The sequence below is a fragment of the Arachis duranensis genome, chromosome 10 (assembly GCF_000817695.3).
Source record: "Arachis duranensis cultivar V14167 chromosome 10, aradu.V14167.gnm2.J7QH, whole genome shotgun sequence".
In the NCBI taxonomy this organism is placed as follows: Eukaryota; Viridiplantae; Streptophyta; class Magnoliopsida; order Fabales; family Fabaceae; genus Arachis; species Arachis duranensis.
Window position 1 is genome coordinate 5,084,853 of NC_029781.3, and position 5,752 is coordinate 5,090,604.

A 5,752-nucleotide genomic window follows, 5' to 3' on the forward strand; every position below is an offset into this window, starting at 1 on the left:
AAAAATATATCAGCAAATTGGTGTATTATATGTAATAATTGATGAAGATTATCGAAATGAGTGGGAAGAAAAGTCTCGACGAGGAAGAAGAAATATGGAGCAGTGAAAAGCAGCATATGAATCGTGTTCAACGCGCAAAGATTAATTAATTATGGTCCCATACAAATGACCAATCCCATGCAACAAGTTGCCCACTTGCAAATTGCAATGACATCGTTGCATAAACACAGTATAAGCAACAGGGTAAAAAGGTAATATATAGTATTCTGAATCTATCCTTTGTCATATTGAGAGTCATTCAAATAAAGATATTTAAAATATTTTTTATTTTTAAATATTTTTTATTATAATTAAAATTTTATATATATAATTAATTAAATTATATTATTTTTATTATAATTAGATTAAACAAACTGATTCAATCAAAAAATTAATAAATCATCTCTTAAATTTATTTGATAGGGATATATTAAAATGAAGGATATCATAACCAACTTCTAAAATTATAATAACTGAAAGAAAGAAATAGAACATGATAAAAATAAATCATTGGGAGATAGATCACAATTATATTAAACCAGATAGTAGCAATAAGGAGCAGATGGTGGAGCAGAAGGAGTAGTAGTGTAATAGCAAACACAGTTATTATTATTTTGCTTGCATTTCTTGTCATCTTTCTCCTTCATAATAATAGTAATAATAATAATAATAATGATGATAATGATATTTGAGAAATAATAAAAAATTAATTTAAATTTATTTTAATTAATATTTATTAATTATTGTTAAAATAATTATGTAATTTTATATATATTTAATTATAAATATTATATTATATGTATGAAATTATAAATATTACATTATGTAAAATAATTTTAAATATTATCTTCCTAATATTGTTGTAATAATACTAAATTATAATTGGTATGTATTTTGCCGTACTTTGGGTAAAAATATAATAATTTTATAAATAATTTAAAAATATAAGATGAATTAATGTCTAATTTTCTTTTTTTTAATATTTTTTGTTATATATAATTCATCAAAAGTTTCTTTACTATTTCTAAGACTTGAGCTTAACTTTTTGATTAAATTTAAGCCACTCAAACGATTCACTTTTCATAATTTTATACATATTTAATAAATAAAAAAGTGAATTAATAAACACTAAATACCTATTGATATACTATTATTTTATAATGTTAGTTTACTTTACACCTTTTTATTTTAATATAGAAAGGAGTTTGGTGTAATACTGCGTTATGGAGAATATAGGTGTTTTACCTGCATATGGTGTCAGGGATACTGAAATTGGACGAAAAAATTTGGTGGTAGGAACTCAGATAGTCTGATTAGAAGGTACAATTCGGACCGTCCGATTTGTGCGGTCTCAGCCACGTGTCGCGCGTTCATTGCGCTCCAGAGCGGTGCCCCCTTATACCAACATACTTCTTGAAATCTCAACTCATTTCCTCCCGGTCATTTTCATAGTGAACCACTGAACCCCACCAGCAAACCCTTTCCTCTCTTCTTCTTCTTCAACCTCCAGAATCCCTTGTTTTTCATGCAAACTTGAAGAAAAAATTCACAATACCAAAGAAACAAAAATATAAAGATGTTGATCGTCCTAAACTTTATATTTGTTAGAAAGTAAATTTAGAAACATGTAAGTTAAAAAATTGTGATTATCATTAGAACTTAGAAATTTATTGTGGAAAGTATATATGTATATATATAAATGTAGTTGATTACTGAACTTTTTAATTAATGATAATATTTAAATTAATGTAATGTGATAGATTAGTAAAAATATATGTTTAGAATTTTTTCTAATAATTTTAGAAATTATAATTAATTATTACGTTTAAGTCATATAATTTTTGGAAATGGTTTGGAGAATTTTGAGTAAATTAGGTAGAATTTTTTATAATAATTTTTTGTTTGTTGCTAGATTTTTAATTGACATAAATATGTTAGTGTAGTTGAGGGTTTCATGAAGTGAAATTTTATTAGTTAAACAAGAATTGGATTTATTTATTAGTTATTATTAGTAGTAAGGTAGTTTGTTGTTAGTGAGTAAATAAATAAATAATTATGTAATTCAATGCTCAGTTGAGAACACAATGAGTAAAATATGTATAATAATAATATCGTAATTTTTTATATTTTAAAAACCATTCGAAATAATTTATAGGGTTGTTAATTAAATTTAGCAATTAAGTTAATTACTCGGGGCTTTAGTAAATTTGATTAGGTAAAATCATTTGTTTGAATTGGATTTAGTAAAATTATATATCATAGCTTTATGATTTCAATTATTATGTCTTGTTTAGTTAATTGTAGAAATTATTTAATAATGATAGTTAATTAATTAGTAGGTTAGGTTAGTCATACATGGTAATTACTAAATTAGCTCATTAACAAAAAATTTAGCATGAGTTTAATAAATTAGTTGGCCTAGTTAGATAATTATTATCTTTTAGTAGTAAATTAGTAATAGTTAATGATTTGACTAATAATCTGATATGTTTTTGTAGAGTTTACAGTATTTGACATGTGATTACCCACTTCTTCCAAATCGGTATAATGATAGGGTTGAAGAGCATTTACGGTTTAACGATTTCTTACATGTTTCCAAATTGAAGTAGTTTAATGTCAGAAAGTACTGGTAAATGCTCTAGTCGAAAGGTGGCGTCCAGATACACATATCTTTCTCCTTCCTGTTGGTGAATGTGTTGTGACACTGGAAGATGTTACTGTTATTCTTGGTTTTCCAATAGACGATCTTTCAGTCACAAGAATGACTATGAGTAGTTTTGAAACCTTAGAGGCGGAGTGTTTGCAGCAATTTGGGGTTGCATCGAGAAAGTCAGACTGTAAGCAAACTGCATAAAACTGACGTGGCTTCGAGATCTAAAAGAACGATTACAGTTGGTTGAAGAAACCAGCATGCAGAGGTATGTGAAGTGCCACATTATGTTATTATTTGGTACAGTCTTATTTGGTGACAAGTATGGAGCATCTGTGCACTGGAAGTTCCTGCCTTTGCTTCGTGATTTTGACAATATCAGACAATACAGTTGGGAATCTGCATGCCTGGCACACATGTACAGGTCATTATGCAGGGCATCTCATTTTGACTACAAGAAAATCGATGGTCTGCTAACACTTCTGCTAACCTGGGCTTGGATCCGTCTCCCATATCTAGCGTCGGTTCCTCGGGAACCCCGCAATTTTTTCGCTTGCAAACAGGTAACATTATCTTACACTTACATCTTATCTTCATATTTAGAATCCAATTGTGTTAATGAATTAAGTCATATTAGGTGGCGTAACTGGGAGCGTGGAGACCGACGCTTTAGGTATCTTACGTTTGAGCACTTTAAGAAGGTCTTGGATGATCTCCAAGAAGGCCCAGTGTGTTGTCATTAAAGAAGTATTTGATTCGGGTTTAGTGTTAATGTTATTTGGGTTGTAATCATCTGTTTTTTTTTATTTTTCGTAGTTTGTGTGGCTTGCTTATGCTGTTGATTGCATTGATCCGGACATAATTCCTGCAGACATTTACATGCATTCGGTTGTGTGGAGCGCTACGGTGCCGTTAGTGTCTTTTGAAATCATTAAGTGGCATGTAACCGATAGGTTTAGGCGATAGTTTGGTTTTGTTCAGGGAGTTCCTCATCAGGAACGGAATCTAGACAAGGCACACGGAATGGTCCCGACTGGTCCTAAGAATTTTGACTGAGCCACGGCCACGACTCATTCATTTTGGGTGATGCAGTGGATAAACAGGTATAATCACGTTCTTACTGAGCTTCTCGTGCCTCCACAGCATCCCTTGGATATTTACATGTACTGGTACCGTGCAAGATATGGAAACCACTTGAACTTGTCGGATCGTGTGGGTTAAGAGAATGATAAGGGTAATCAAGTTATGGATGATGACAATGAAGAACAGAAGCCACAGTCACCGCCACCTCCACCTCCACCTACACAAGACAAGAACAACCGTAATCCTCAAACTCATATGTACCTCAAACACAGTTTATCACATCATATCCAATACATCAGCAGTATTGGAGTACTCCACAGCTTGACTCAGGAGATAGAGCATCTTTTAGCCAGTTCCTTGGGTTCATGGCTACAGAAGTAGGCCAATCACAGTACGGCCATCAGCCTGATATCATGGCTGGTAAGTATTTCTTGGACGTGACTAAGCTCTATTACTACGGGCCACAGCTGCATTGATGGATTTGTGTCGGTCAGAGATCAGTCTCACACCATCCCGAGTCACTACATATTGTCGCAGGTTACTCAGAAAAAAGTGCCACGCATCAGAAGTCTCTCCCTCCACAATAGCAAATGCAATTGGGACAATATTGTTGTTACCATCTTGTGAAATTGCAATCAACAGACAACCTTTATACTTTCCATACAAGTGAGTCCCATTTACTTGGACAATTGGTTTATAATGTCTGAATGCTCTAATACAGGGGTAATAACTCCAGAAAACTCGATGCAACACCCGGATATCAGTAACTAAGTTATCGCCTTGATATGCAGGTATAGTCTCAAAATGGACAACTGTTGATGGCTCCTTATGACACATAGCCTCAATCTATATAGGCAAAGTTTCGTACGATGCTTCCCAACCTCCAAATATTTTTTCACTAACTTTTCCTTAGCCAACCATGCTTTCCGATAGCTGATGGTGTAATTGAACTTTAACTGCACTTCCGCAATAACTGATTTTACCTTTATCGAGAGGTCAGCCTCAACCAACGACTTTATTGCTTCTGCAATTGTGGTCGAATTCAGCTTCGAATGATCCTGAGAAATGGTTGCTCTATTGCAAGTGTGACTACTATTATACCTCTTTATAACTCAACAGTACTTTCTGCTGATCATGCTAACCCTGATAAGCCAATCGCAACGTGACCCATACTACGTACACTTGGCATAAAATGCCAGCGGCTCCAACTCATACACCCGATAATCTACACCTCTTCGGATAGTATAATCTTTCATCGCCTTAATAACAGCTTACCGGGAACTGAATTCCATTCCCACAGCAAATTCACCATCTGCAACAACAGAAATTTCTGCCACAATCAGTGGCGGAACCAGAAATTTCATAAGAGGGGGGCCAATTAAATATAAAATATAACAAAAAATTAACAAAATATGATTTGTAGCATATATATCAAAAAAGTAATTATATTATATAAAAGTCAATGTTCAACTACATACTTTAAGATTTTGATATTTTTAAACTTGCTCGACGATGCTTCATGGAACTAAAATCATCAATTATCATCTCTGAAGTGAATTTTGAAGCAATTTCCTTTTCAATATATATACAATCATACAATCTGCTAAAAATTCATCTTCCATCTTGTTTCGAAGCCTTGTTTTAATAATCTTCATAGCTGAAAAGGCCCGTTCAGTTGTTGCTGTTGTCACAGGAAGAGTCAAAACAAGACGAATTAATCTATCAATTAAAGGATATATATTTGATTTTCCTGTCTCTGTCAATTTTTGACACAATTCAGCAAGAGTAGACAAATTCTGAAAATCTGGAGCTTTAACCACATCAAGTTCATAATGTTGTAACTCATAATCCAATTGAATCTTTTCTTGCTTAGAAAAATCTAAAGAATAGAAATTCTTTACAAGATTGCATATGTTGCAAACACTGAATAACTTGAAAGCATCTTTAGGATCTAAAGATGTACTCAATATGAGGAGCTCG